The following is a 15,459-nucleotide window of genomic DNA, read 5'->3' as shown; positions in this document are numbered from 1 at the left end:
CCGGGAGCCCTGGCAGTGTCCAAGGCCAGGCTGGACAGGGAATGGAGCAGCCTGGGACAGTGGAAGGTGTCCCTGCCCATGGCAGGAGATGGGACAAGATGAGCTTTAAGTTGATCTTTTGATTCCTTCCAATCTCAATCATTCTAGGGTTCTATGATATCTCTCCCCACTGTGCAAAGTGAGACATCACCAACAATCACTTCCAAACCCTGGTGCAGCAGAGACCTGCCCAAAATAGCCCAAAGGTGATAATTCAGCCTTGTTTTAGGATTAGGGCCATAGCAGCTAAAGCAAAAGAACAGTCACCACGCAGAGCAGGAATACTTTTACATCATCAGCTACCCAAATCACTTCTAGACCCCATCCAAAGTTTGCCACTTCCACAGAAAATTAATTTTGCCTTTCACCCTGTAGCATATAGAGCTGCAGGTTGCCTTTTCCAGACACAGCTGTTTGCAGTATGAGTAACAGAAAATGTGTTTTCCCCACATATGGGGAACCATCTGAAAGCCCTGCTACACCAACCTGATGGCAGAACCAAGCAAATGTTTGGTGACATTTCCCTATTGCTGTCTCACAGTTAAATAAGCTTTTAAAAAAATCCTTGCTTTGGTGCTGGCTAAGTCTATTTTATCAGTGTGAAAATCCTCCAGAGCTCAGCAGCAGAGATTGAAGCAAGCCAGGTAAAAGTAACGGGAGAAGAGCAAATATAAACCCGAGCATCTCCCCTCTCCTCCAGAGAACAGCACTGCCTTGCTGTTAGCAATTAAAGAAACAAAAGCTACAGGGCTGCTGCCATCCCCCTGCACACAGCTCTTCTCCAACCTCGGATGTGGATGACAGCTACTGGATCCACACTGTGCAAAACGTTCCTCCAGAGGTTTGCGACCTCCGTCTCGCCCGCCATGGCATTGACAGCTCCCAGTCGCCAGTGGGCAAGGGAATTCTCCAGCAATTCCCGAGGGATCACTCACCCCTCTGCGCATCCCAACTCCATCCGCCTCCCCCACCACCACACACTTGCTTTTGGGCTGCATTTGGAAGCTTAGCCTGCTAATTAGGGTAAAGGAAATCAACACGTCCAGCCCTGACCTCCAGTGTCCTCAGCTCCTCTGTTTGGTGGTGTTGCCCTTGCAAAAAGCCTGCCAGTGTTTTGGCAGGAGCAGGCTGCTCTCTGCCTCGTGGGAGCAAATGATAACGCAGCAGAGAATTACAGCCCCCCAGACTGCCAGGGGATGGTTCAAATAGGGGAGGAAGGTGCAAAGGATTGCATGCTCTGGTTTGAAAAATCAGGAGCTTTTTCAGAGTTTCTGAAGAAACTGGACAACCCTGTGATTTCTTTTTTTTCTTGAATTTCATCTGTTTCCTGCCTATTGAATATCGCACAGTTTCCTCCAGAACACAGAACAAAATTAGATGAGACTCACTCTGGTGGAAAACTCTTTCTTCTTACCAATTCTTCAGACCCAGGGGAACGACTACAGTGGAAACGAGCTGAAGACAGAAACGAGCTGGGGGCTGATCCTCAAAGACCAATTAAGCCTCTGGCATCCCTCATTTTGATGATGCTCCTCCTTGGGCTCCAGCAGGCAGCATGATGCATCTCCTGCCCAAAATGCTAAGGAAAGAACACACATTGCTGCCTGCAAAGAGGGTACATCAAGATCAATGGCTCACTGCAGACCCCAGCGTGAGAATGATGTCACTCCACTGCCAGACGTGTAGTAACGAGCCCTACAAACAAAAACATCGTGCATCACCGAGCTGTCTGTTGAGCTTACCCTCCAAAAAAAAAAAAGGGGCATTGACCTGAAAAAATCAAGAGTTTGCTTTTAGGCGGGTGGGAAGATGGTGCTGAGAGAGAATGGGCAGCACAGCAGCTCAGGATTGAAAAATCATAGAACAGTTTGGGTCGGAAGGGACCACCCAGTTCCAACCCCTGCCCAGCCTGGCCTTGGACACTTCCAGGGACGGGGAATCCCCCACTGTGCTGTGCCTGGTGGGCTCAGTCAGGACAATGCTCCCTAATCCGTGGTGCCAACTCCCCAAGGCGCCTCATCGCCTCCTCCAGCCCCAGAATGATGCCTCAGTAACTCCTGCCAGTGGATTCATCAGGGCCTCACTTGCTTTACTGTGGAGCCCAAGATGGCCAGTGAGGGCTGGGATGCTGCACTGGGCTCCCTGGGCAGCCCTACAGCCCTGCCATGAAATCCTGAATTTAGGATCACCAGATGCAATGGGCTGTTCCACATATTCCCGCACGGGTTTTCCATCAGTCGTTTTCACAGATTCCAAACCAGGGCATTCCAGGAGCTGGAAGAGGTGAATAATCTTTTTTTTTTTTAATCCAATGACATCTCTTACTTGTATTAAAAGTAGGAGGAAAATGGCTTGAGTCAATGAGAAACAGATCTGGGGGGGAAGTGACACAGGAAAAAAAGAAAAGCTTACCCCCTCCACATTTTATTTGAATCAAAACTAAATGTCTTAGTCCACTACTACCAAGTCTTGTTTAATCTCCCCTCCTTCTAGCTGTTAACTGTAATTCCCAAACAAAAAGTTGAAAAGCTTCATTGAGAAGCTGTCAAAAAGAAAATGTTTTGGCATTTCCAAAATGACACATTTCATTCTGACATTTCACTTGAAATGCCTGGACATTAAAAATAAATTAGCTCCCCCTGGGGATTTTCAACATATCCAGTTGCCAAATTCAATTTAAGCTCATGAATAGTACAGGCTTTCCAAAATTCAACTTTTGAATTCACAGAATCACAGAGTGCTTTGGACTGGAAGAGACCTTAAAGCTCATCCCATTCCACCCCCTGCCATGGGCAGGGACACCTCCCACTATCCCAGGGCTCCAAGCCCCATCCAACCCGGCCTTGGACACTGCCAGGGATCCAGGGGCAGCCACAGCTTCGCTGAGCACCCTGTGCCAGGGCCTCACCACCCTCACACTACGAAATGCCTTCCTAATATCCAATCTAAATCTACTTTAATTAACTTACACTGGAAGTTCAGGTCAGTTTTGGTCCAGACAGTGATGCTGATACCCAAAACTTGATCTCCAGCCAACATCTCAAGCCTAGAAATATTTACACCTTATGAAAATATTATATATGAAGAGAATGAGTTAGCCTATGACCCAACAACAGCCCCTCAAATTATTCTAACATGTGTTTTGCTCCTCACATACTGCTGTCATTCATGGGGATTAATGCTTGTTATTAATCACCTGATGTGAAGACACAGGAGAAAACCATCTCCCCGTGTACTAGCCAGAGGGAACATTATTTATCTGCTATCACCAACACGTAATAAAAACAATTTCTGAGTAGATCTCACCTCTCATACACAGACGACCATGCCACGTCGTGAGTGATTTGCAGGGCTTTGGAGGCATGACAAAACCAGCCAGCAATGACAACCAAGGGTATCGTCTCACAGCCCCTCCTCAGATGAGTAATACTCATGGAGATAAGCACATCCATCAGCCTGAGGTCTTGCTGAAGACTTCTGGGGACACCAGAGTGGTCACATCCCTTCTGGCTTTCCAAGAGGCTACTAGTGGGACTCAGAAGAGACCCCAGAGCAGCTGCAAGGTTCACCAGGAACCTGGGCTGTCCAACCTGGTGGAGCTATCCTACACCTGTGTTCCTAGAAATGTCATACAGGATCCCAGAACGGTTTAGGTTGGAAGGGACCTTAAAGATCACTTTTTTCCAATCCCAGCCACCACAGGAGTGATACCCACCAGGTCAGGTAGCTCCAAGCCTCATCCAGCCTGGTCCTGGACACCTCCATGGATGGGGCAGCCACAGCTGCTCTGGGCACGCTGTGCCATGCCCTCACCACCCTCACAGTGAAGAATTCCTTCCCAATACCTATTCTAAATCTTTCCTCTTTTAGTTTCAAACCATTCTCCCCGTCATGCTCAGTGGTTCCAATCCAGCTTGGACAGACAATGGCTAAGGGAAAACTTGTACCATTAGGCTTAAATCCATCACCATGCTGGTGTGACCTTGCTGTGTGACTGAGGGACCAAAGCCAGTCTAGGGCAGGAAAACCTGTCCCCAGCCACCACCAGCAAGGTACCACCTCCTTCCAACAGCACAAAATCTGAACACAGGATCAGCAACTTATCCCCACCTTGCTGTGGAGGCTCCAGGGGGCTGTTTTCCCTGGTTTTACTTTTTAACGCTGCAGTTTACTCATACTCATGCACTTAGCACCAAAGACAGATCTGAGAGAAGGACAGACAACAAACTTCCACTCTCCTGGATGTCTGTAACACCAGGTCTAAACCAAAATATCCTTGCACTCTCCTGAGCAGGACTACAGTGGGTCTGAAACACCGACTCTGCTCCAGCACGAGCTTCATATTGAACTGCACACTGAAGAAAAACTTACATGTTTATACACCTTGCTTGCACAGCACGGTGCCTGTAGGCTAGAGGCTCGAGTTCCTTCTTTTGATTCACTCCTTGAGTGAGTCAAACTATTTATTTGAACTCAAATCCGCATGAGGTGCAGAACAGCTCAGGCTTCGGCTCAGTGCCAGCTGCACTTCCATTGTCCACCATATAAAAGCAGGTATCCTGGCACGGACACAGGAGGTATGAAATACAGAAGATGACAAAACACTGCTTTTGTAAGACACCTGCAGAAAAAAGAACTAATGCAATACCAAAAAAAAAAAAAAAAAAGAAGAAAAGAAAATAAAGAGAAAGATCTATATTTTGCTTTTCTCTCCTGTTGTCCTTTCTCTGGATCCCTTTACCTCTTGCTTTTTTTGAGATTAGGGACAGAACAACCAGCCTCTTCGCATTCAGCCTTTTCTCCATTCCCCACACACTGCTGTATTTAATCCATGCCCTGAAGCTCAGCCAACATCCCTTATTAAATGAAGTTGGCTCTTCATCTGCTGAACTACAAAAAAAATTAAAAAGCAATCTTATGAGAAATGCAGGGCTTCTGGGAATCCTAAAATGATTTGTGTTGGAAGGGACCTTAAAGCTCATCCCATTCCACCCCCTGCCATGGGCAGGGACACCTCCCACTGTCCCAGGTTGCTCCAGGCCCCATCCAACCTTGCCTTGGACACTGCCAGGGATCCAGGGGCAGCCACAGCTGCTCTGGGCACCCTGTGCCAGGGCCTGCCCACCCTCACAGACAGCAATTCCTTCCCAATTTCTAATCTGAACCTGCCCTCTGGCAGTTTAATATTCCTAAGGAGGCTGCACCTTTTCTCTGGACTCCCAAACTAAAAACCTGTTGGTATGAAGTCAGATCTGGGCTTTTCATCAACTCGAATCCTCCAGCTGAAAACCAAGTGCACGAAGGAAATCCTCTGGAGCACGCCAGGTGTGTGAGTATTGGACCAGTGCACTGAGGTGGCACATCCAAGACTTGACACACATGCACTCTTCACGGCGAGATGCATCAAAGGTTCCTTGACTTTCCTCTTCAAGAACAAGCCCTGGCCTTGTTGATTGGCACAGCAGATAATTTTGGCAACTATTTTGCTCACGTACAAGTTCTCTGTCATTCCAGGTGAGTGGAGTATCCCCTGCATCCTACTGCACGAGGGGATTTCTCCCTCCAATCCCCCATCCAGAAACACCCCATGCATGAGCAGTGACTCTACTGAAGGAGGAATGGCAAGGAAGAGCTCCAGGCTTTGGAAAAGGGGGTCCTGGATACATGTTTTGACATTTAAGGTACAATACAAATGTACTTTCTCGCAAGCAGTATCTGATGAGCTGTGCTCAAGATCACATCCAAGGAGCAACAGCCCCTGGAGTACAGCAGAGTACAAGTGGTCTCTAACAGGGTATTTGGCTGTTACTTCAGTATTAATCCCCTCAGCAGCTAAATCGTGGGAGGCTCACGAAATCTCTCTTTTCCCCACAGTACCAGTGAAAGGTCTTCAGCAATTTCCATCCAAACAACTGTGCTTTGTGAATAACGGGACCATTCATGGAGTATAATTTTATGACCTCATTCAAGCAATTTTAGCCAAATTGTGCTTCCTCTCTTGAAGAGCTGCCTTTGGTGAGGAGAGATTGTTCACGACCACAGAAGCAACAAAAATACACATTCTTTACTTCCACAGTCTGGTCTTGTATTTTGGTTTTTTTGTCATTTATTTCCAAAATACCTGCTGTCTGTCAGAATGATGCTTCTCCTCTGACAGAGCCTATAACCATCACTCAAAGATCATGGCATCTCACAAGAGTTCAGTGGAAAACGAGAGGAAAAACTCCCTGGGTACATAACTGAAGCTTTCATTTGAGGATGGGGGGTGGATTAACTGAAAGAAAACTAAATAAGCTCTAAGGTCTCAGCTCCCTGCTGGTACAAGCAGGTGCAAATTCCAACACAGAGCCAAAGGCACGCCCACACCCATCTCTCTAAAGGCAGCAGGATTATCACTGCAGGAAATAACATCACAGACTGCTTCGGGTTGGAGGGAACCTTAAAGCTCATCCCATCCTACCCCCTGCCATGGGCAGGGACACCTTCCACTGTCCCAGAGTGCTCCAAGCCCTGTCCAACCTGGCCTGGGATGCTCCCAGGAATGGGGCAGGCACAGCTGCTCTGGGCAGCCCATGCCAGTGTCTGAGTGCACATCAGGATGTGGAGAAGAGTGCTTTAATCACTAGGCTGACAAGGGGCAAAATATACTTTAAAATTAAGGTGGGACAGGTCTAGGGTGGTTTGATAGGAAAATAAAGAAATAGTTATCCTGGATCTATGCTCCATTGCTTCCCCAGTGTTCTCCCACCTCTGCATCCCTCTGCCTGTCTCCTCTCACATGGTGAACTCTTCAGGATGCTGATTGCATCGTGCATTCTCTCAGCCTGGAGTCCTACCTACTGCCAGGACCCACCTACAGAGAAGGGGCTGGCCCCTCATCTTCTATCTCCTTTCCATCCCAAAATTTAACACCAGGTTTTGCTTTACACCAAGCTCTGTATCTTAAGTCATTCCATGCCATCCCATTCCACTTACCACAAACACTGTCACAATCAAAGCATAAAAAAGAAGGGAGAAATAGAGATGCAGAGATCCCCTGTATATGTGACAGGAACCACTGACGTGCCTGTAGACCAGCAGAAACAAACCCACCAGATGAAGAAGGGACACCAAAATGACCGCACAAGGGATTTTTAAGAACAAAAAGGAGAGGAAAACCATGGCCATGATACAAGCAACTACTTTCCAAGCTACTAAAGACAGAATAGAACACAAGAACAGCTTCTTGTCTGGCCTCTGCCCACAGTAGGCCAGCTACAGACTTGAACAAAACCCTGGGTGCATTCCAGGTCTGATGCATTCAGGGAAGATGTGTGCTGTCCCTAAAAGACCCTGCCACCCCAGGCACAGCACACACTGTCACAGACACCCTTTGGCTCTCACAGTTACTAAATTTACTAAAAGGACTAAGCAAAACTGCACTTCCCAGCAATAAAACCCTTCTCTGACAGCATCACCGGAGACCCCACTCGTGTATTAATTCAGAGGCTGCCCATTACCTATTAATTAGAGGACACTATTATGCAAATAATGAAAATTAATTAAACCCTCACTTATTAATCTAATACAGTCTCTTCCTTGCTGTTCTCAAATACACCCCAGGCAAGCAGCTACAATTTTTTAACTATAAAAGTGACAGTCTATGGGCTGACACTTCTTTAAAGGATGTCTTTAATATCAAAATAAAGTAAAACTGCCTCGTCTCCTGAGTGCAACTGCAATAATGAGCTGTTAAACCCAATCTCTCCCAGACTGCTGGGTTGAGGGAGATGGGATGTTTCCTTCCCAAAAAAACCTCATTCTTCTCCTAGGAGACTGCTTCTCCCCACTGAGCATATCTGGGCACACACAGTCCTGGCTTGATGTTTCTCTGGCTTTCACCCAAATCAGCTTTATGGGAAACACAGAGCTCCTGGGAATCACAGAATCACAGAATTTTGAGTTGGAAATGATCTTTAAAGGTCATCTAGTCCAACATCCCTGCCAAGGGCAGGGACATCTTCAACTACATGCAGCTCAGAGTCCTGCCTGCTCTGATCTTGAATATTTTCAGGGATGGGGCATCTACCACTTCTCCAGGCAGTGTCGGGAGGCACCACTGCATCCCTCTTCCTCCTCCTCTGACAGCCACATCTCTGCACTGCCTAACAGCAACCTGTGTTGCAGGGAGCAGAAGGCAGCTCCTGAACCACAGCCTCCTCCTGAGATGCACCACCTCCTCTGGCTGCCACGTGTCCTGTGGTGCTTCAGTGTGCGCTCTACACCACGCCACAGACCTGCAACACAACCCTGAGACAACTCTTCAGAGCCACACACTGCCACCGTGGCAAATCACCCCCTGGCTCCCGTTTCACCCTTCGCATTCCTTTTGCCTACCAGACAGGGCCCTCATTTTTCCCAGGCTGTGTGTGCAGAGCCAGGGCATGGCAAGCAGGGCTGGGAGTGCTCTTCCTCACCGATGTCATCGTCAGCCAGCGCGAGGGACGGGGGTGCCTTGTTTTGCAGCTCCTGACGTGACTCAGAACAGCCTGGGAATTACACTTGGAATAAGTGATTAAAAACCCTGACTACTCCTCCATTACCATGCAGGGGCAATGCTCTCAGCAGCGGCAGCGGTCAGAGCTGCACCTTTCTAAATGAGAGCAAAATGAGGAGAACCAAGAGCTGGTACTCCTCCGGACTGTTCCCTGGGTATGTGGAGGTGGGAACAAGGGCTTGGAAAACCCTCAGAAGGGAATCTCCAGCACACATTTAATCACTCTCTGAACCCCAGCACAGAGCCACCTCCTTCAAAAAACCCTTCTCCAAGATGCCAGCCTCCTCCTGGCCAGTGTCTGCAGGCAGTACCTGTTTGGAAAAGCCAAAGAGCCACTGCAGGCACTTTGAAATGGAGGTGCCCAGACCCTCAGTCATATGTTGTATCTATCTCAAACATTAATATAAGCAGCTTGGATTTTCTTGGTAGGGAGGGAATCCTGGCGGGAAGAAAGAAACAGGATTTCAGAGGAGGAAACGCAGAGCAAAGGAAGGGTTTGAAGGGGAAGGGAGGAGGCCCCTTGACTAGAAGCAAGAAACTACAGCAAAATAAACTTGCTCAGATGCTCTCCTGGGGATTTGTGGCCTGAAATTCCAGCCACCTCCACCCACAGACAAGCAAAGGGCTGGAGCAGCAGAGACCTGAAAGATCCACCCTCGGCAGCCTGTGATCACGGGCATCAGCTGGCTTTACAAATCACAATCACAAGGAGAATCTTGGCCAGTTCCCCTCTATTTTTCTGAAAAGCTCCATGCTGTTGCAGCCCCATGTTCCCAGGTGCTTCATAAACCTCCCAGAGCTTGGGAGAAAAGTATTGTCCCTGCTTCCCCAGTTGGAAAAAAGAGCTCAGGAATTCAATTAGCATATAAGAATGCTCAAGCCTATGTGCTTGAGTCTCCCACACGGAATTAACTCATGGGCTTCGCAGCTGAGGACCAGGTAAACAAGAGATTCCAGCCCTTATTTAGGTACCCACCAAAATCAATTTCATGTATCTCAGCCTAGAGTGGCTTGGTCAAGGTCATGCATGGAGCCTGAGCAGAAATTAATTGTGAAGAACCCGAAGAAGATTTTTTTAAAGGGAGAATAAAAGCACTCTCCTTTCCAGACGTGAATTACTTTGCATTAACCCGAGCCTGCTCTATCCTGAAGCACCAACACACCCATCGAGCAGCTGGACCTCAAGCCTTGCCCTTTGCTCATCAGCCAAAATCAACCCCAGCACAACGTTCAGCTCCTGCCTTGGCTGACAATTCCATACCCCAAGTCCTCTCTTTTGGGAGCCACTCCCACCTCACACCAGCTACCCCATACACAGCGATGCTGCCACATCCCAGTGGGATCACAGAATCACAGAATCATTCAGGTTGGAAAAGAGCTCCAAGCCCACGGAGTCCAAGCTGTGCCCGACCCTCACCTTGTCACCAGCCCAGAGCACTGAGTGCCATGTCCAGGCCTTCCTTGGACACCTCCAGGGATGGGGACTCCAAACGTCCCTGGGCAGCCTATTCCAATGACTGACCGCCCTTTCCATGGAGATGGACACTCCTTGGCTACAGCTAAGTTAACTGGATGACCAGCAGTCTAAGGCTCCCCATCTCCTTTTCACTGCCCAAAAACTCCTTCCTCTTTTTTTTACCTCTTTCCTTCCAGATCATTGTCCCACCCATGCCAATCCATCACTGCCTTCTATACAGTTTTCAAGGATCAAAGTAAAAAACTTTGGGGCTCCTTGTATTTGAGGAGAAGGGGGAAATCCAAGCGATTTGTTGTTTTGAATTTTGTATTTTCTGCAAGTTTTATGAGGCAACTATCTAAAAGCCTAAATAGTTAGTGAAAGTCAGGATCGTTTCACTGCAGACCTTAACATCTTCCACCTCCTTAAGGATGGAGACATCGGAAGAACCACAGCTACTGGCTTTGGGCACTGGCTGAATGTTGTATCCTTACAATTCCCTGCCCATACTACAGAGATGTCCACAGATTTTGCCAAGAGGGCATATTATCATGCTAGGCCAGCTACTACTGCTTTACTTGCAACATCAAAACCAATCCCTGCCCTGGAAAATCAGAGAGAAGCTCCACAAGCAAGGCAGTGGAAACACAAAACCTGGAGTGACCTGTTGTGGTCACACAGGCAGGTAGTGGCCAAAGGAGGGCAACACCCCAGTGTCCCCTCAGGGAACGTTCACCTCCTGGGATGAATTACAGCCCTCAACATCAGCTTTTTGCTGCTTGTCCTCACCTTACTTCCTCCCACAAGCTGACCTGTCTGTAGTTACCTGTTCTGCAGCAAGTGTGGAGATCAGCAGCATTCCCAGCTGCAGGTAAGAGCTGACTGATGCCAGGATCCGGGTGGAATCAGAGACAAGTTAGAGTTGGAAGTGGCATTTAAAGGTCATCTAATTCACCTCCCTGTCATGAACAGAGACATCTTCAACTAGATCTTGTTGCTCAGAGCCCCACTCAATCTGGCCTTGAATGCTTCCAGGGATGGAGCATGCATTACCTCGCTGGGCAACCTGTGCCAGTGTTTCACCAGCCTCATTGTAAAAACCTTCACCTTTATGTCTACTTTCAACAGACCCTCTTCTAGTTTAAAACTGTTACCCCCCTTGTCCTACTGCACCTGCCCTGCTAAGGACTCCGTCCCCATCTTTCATGCAGACCCTTCAGGCACTGGAAGGGCCTCTTAAGGTCTCCCTGGAGAGAGGCTGAACACTCCCAGCTCTCCCAGCCTTTTCCCATGGCAGAGATGCTCCATCTTACCCCAGTCCCCTGCAAGCCAGGGGGATCTCAGCAAGCTCCAGCATGTGGCAGAGGGACACATCATGGTCTGTGTGCTGGGGCAGCGGTCCAACACGACTAAAAAAGTGCATGCAGTGGTGCTTGTGTGCACCTTTGCAATTGTGAGAGCACAGACTGGGCAGCGATCTCCTCCCAGACTCACACCAGCACCTCCCCATCTCCTCCAACACCGACCACAGCCCTGCCAGGATGCAAATCCACACCAACGCCTTCATTGCTCAGCTCATTCCTTCTGCCTTCCCACTTGGGCACCACAAAACGGGAAACAGCCTTGAAATAATGGCCATGATTACAGTTTGGTAGGTCTTAAATGTAGCAGAGAAAGACAGCCCTCCTCTTCATGACATTCCCAGTGTAACATGTCACAACACAACAAATGGCCCAAGGGAAATCTGTGGAGCTGGATGTAAATATTTTGATGTGCTCATGATAAAGCTTCTCAGTACTTACTGTCCACTGCCAAAAAACTAGGCTGCTCCCCATGCTTGCACCTCTACCCAGGCATGCATCCTCATCTGTTGTACACCAGGACACCCGCAAAATCCACCTGGCTCCTAGGAGTATTCATGACTTTCCATTGAAAGAGGGCTGCATTCCTTTTCTGTTCCATTTAAAATGAAATAAAAAACTAGAGAGCGGACAGGCGGCTAGGAGTTTCTGAGGTTTGACAGCCCATAATCAGAGATGAACTCGCCTGAAATAGAAGGAAACAAGCAGGAAACAAGCCCCTGAACTGCTCCCCGTTCATTTTTAGCAAGAAAACCAGGTGAGCACAGCAACTGCTATTTACCCTCTGAGTCACGGGAAGCAGCACCCAGAACAGATGCCTTGCCAAAGCTTTGCAGGACTTAAAAGAAAAAAAACAAAAAACAAAAAACAAACAAACAAAAAAAAAAAAAAAAAAAAAAAAAAACAAAAAAACCAAATATTTGAGGCAAGTCTCAGGGCTTGCAAACTCCCTGTGAAATCCAGGCTTGGGATAACGAAGAGCTCCAGGGCTGAGGTCAGGCTGCTGCCGAGCACCTGCACTTAGCAATGCATCATTGACCGAATTCTGCTCGGGGCTTCAAAGCCCCACAGACGTCACCGGCTGCACAGTCTGGCCCAGTAACCCATAATTTCCCTGTAATCAGAAGCAACAGGGTGAGAGTTTTAGTGGCCATGCATAATGCATGTCGTCTGGCACGGCGGGGGGAGCAGGAGATGAGTACCACAGCTGGCAGCGCTGGCCACATGGCCACAGTGCCACAGAGCTGGACACCCCAAAACCCACAGAGCACCTCCAAGTGCCCTGTAACACCCCAAAGGCCCCCCACCTCCTCTCTGCTCCCAGTTTTTTCCCCATATTCCCCACACAGCAGTCACACACGGATGGTTTCACTGTGGCTGGTACCTACCTGCTTGTCAGCATCTGCTGCTCCTCAGCCTGGATGAGGGTCTGAGCATGTTGGTCACACACACCCCTCTCTCAGAGAGTATGGAAAAAGCCAGTTGAGTAGTTTATCTGCACCACTCACTTTTCCAGATATGACACGCCCCACACTCAAAAGTCTGTGGTGGTTTCACAGCACTCTATGGAGCTGCTCCCTTGCAGCCTCTTGCTGCTACTTTCCTTCCCACTCCCCCTACCAATCCACTATCAACCTCATCATCATCATCCCAGATACCTTCCTGCTATCCAGCCTCCAGCACACACCCTCAGACATCAAGATCCAGCTCTCATCCCACCTGTGACCCCTCCTTATCCCCACATGAAGGGAAGCTGCTTTTATTCTGCTTTTCCCTTTATTTTCCCTCATGTATTCTTCCCCAGGCCACTCTGATCTCTCCCTTCCTGCACTCTTGGTCCTTCCCTAAAAATCCCAGTAAGTTTTAGACATCCCTGGAAACCACTGAGAGCATCTTACAGCAAGTTTTACATAATCCCAAAACACTCTTTGCCCTAAAACTATAATGAATTCACTCCACCAAGGGCAACGTGGCTTTCCAGAAGGAGACTTCCTCACCTGGATACCCACGGGTAGGTTTCAATCCAGGGCCAAGGTTCTACCAGGTCCCTTCCACATGCAAAGTCACAACTCCACTGGCACAGAAGCCAAACTGGGAGCACATACCAGGGACTCCCTCCTCTGTTTTATATCAAAAATGCACAGGACTGAGACCAGAAATCATCCAGGTCCACCTATCTGGGACACCAGCAACCAGGTCACACTTGGCCACACCATGGTGAGGCAGAAGCTCCTTCAAAAGGTTCCTGTGAACCAAGGATGCTCGTTGTGGCAGGGGGAACCCAAGCTCCAGCAGCAGGAACCCTCTGCTGGAAAAGGGCAGCCAATAAAACTCCCCAGAAATGGTGGTTAGGCCCTGCTGCAGCCAAAAGATCTGGGTTTCTCTGGAAGGAGGCTTCTCCACGATCACAGAAGTATCAGCCCTGACTGAACTGCACAGAGCCCAGCATTTACCACCAGGGTGTAGCCTTTGAATACACCTCCTTCAAATGATCAGTGCTGAGCACAGCCCATGCCATCACTGCTAGAAGAGGATCAGGTGAAATCATAACAGAGCTACCAAAAAACAAGCAAACAGAGCACCTGGAGAGCACTGGGTGCTTCCCAATCCAACCTTGAGCCAATACGGGTGGTGGGAGCAAGGAAAGAATCAAGATTTGAGGTTGCTGAAGCAGAGCAGACCAGACAGTCACATCAAGTGGTGTTTGCTACTGCAAATCTGCCAACAAAGGGAAAGCCCACCTGATAAATACCTCGGGCTGTGAGATTCAGCACATCTGGGGAAGGTCAGCAGACAGCGAGGGGGAGAGAGGAGGGCACATGGCACAAACTGGGACCTACTGGAAGATGTCTGCAAGAACTGGTTTCCTACAGAGCACAGGACCTCTAACAACAGTCCTCTTTGCACAGACAGCTCTAAGTACTGCTCAGGAGATCAGTTTTCAAAAAATTTCACTCAAAGTCGAGGTTTGCTGTTGGGGAGGAAGACTGATGTATCTCAGCCCTTGCTGAGGCTGCACCTCTCTGCTCAGAGGAGGGGAAACAAGAGCCTTCCCACACCACCAGCAGTATCTCTTGCTCTTTGCCTTTCTCTGTTCTGAAGCTGTGCCACCTGGCAGGTATCACACACTTCTTCAGCCCCTCTCCCACCTACCCAAGCTGCAGCAAGGGGTGAGTCCCATCCGGTGGCTGGGGTGCAAGACCCTGGAATGCTCTTGGTCAGACCCTGTGGCATTGCCTGTGTGGGTTGTATAAATAATTGATGGGGACCCAAGCAGTAGAAGGGGATTTCAGAGGGGAAAAACCCAGTGACAGATCTACAGTTTGAGTAACCTTCACCAGGCTCTGACACCATCACCAGCCAAGGACCTTCTCCCAGGATATGGGGCCACCACGAGCTCTTCCCTTGCATGTTCCTCACACTCTCAGGAGCAGAGGGTTTTATAGACACAAACACCTCTGGCTCCTCAGAAAATATACCAGTTTTGGGAAGTGCATCACGCAGCAACACCTCCAAAAGGCCCGTGCCATTCACCTCACTCCATGTCCCAGCATGCCAGCACTCAAAATGCACAAAATACAACCTCAAGTCCAAAAAACACACTATTACCTCAATCCTCCATCCCCTCCCCACACACAGAGCAGATCACAGACACAACTCTCCAGTCTGATACTGGGTTATAGGGGTTAAACTTTATGGCCTCAAAACCAACATTTTATACCCAAAAGAGGAGGTGGAGGGGCACGACAACGTGCCATGCCCCAAGCTGTGCGCTCCCACACTCGGGGATATCTCACCTGAATTCTTACATAAACCCACCCAAGCCCTGCAGGTGCACCAAGGAAATTAAAACAAAAACTGAGAAAGTGAAAATAAAACCTGAGAAAACGAAAATTAAACCTAAGAAAATTAAAATGCAAACTACCTCCTGCAATATGACGGCTCCCTGGATCAGTTGCCGTACGTCCTCGGGAGTTTTTGGGGAGGACACCTCCACATCGGCAAACAACCAACCGCATCGAAATGACTGCACCCCATCTTCTGCCTGCAAAAGCTCGCTGGTGGGA

At 48.7% G+C, this 15,459-nt stretch overlaps 1 protein-coding gene across 1 annotated transcript in view; it reads right to left on the bottom strand.

Annotated features, from left to right (window-relative positions):
- The window catches only part of ZBTB7C (zinc finger and BTB domain containing 7C), a 141,435-nt gene extending 125,989 nt beyond the window's left edge, over nucleotides 1–15,446 (bottom strand). The window contains exon 1 of the mRNA XM_008640945.2: nucleotides 15,318–15,446. The gene's annotated coding sequence lies outside the window, so the exon portion shown is untranslated. The remainder of the gene's footprint in view (nucleotides 1–15,317) is intronic.
- Nucleotides 15,447–15,459: the final 13 nt, after the last annotated feature.

This window comes from Corvus brachyrhynchos, unplaced genomic scaffold (genome assembly GCF_000691975.1).
Source record: "Corvus brachyrhynchos isolate BGI_N302 unplaced genomic scaffold, ASM69197v1 scaffold8, whole genome shotgun sequence".
Classification (NCBI taxonomy): Eukaryota; Metazoa; Chordata; class Aves; order Passeriformes; family Corvidae; genus Corvus; species Corvus brachyrhynchos.
Note: the sequence above shows the minus strand (reverse complement) of the source record. Positions and strands in the feature narration are given on the sequence as shown.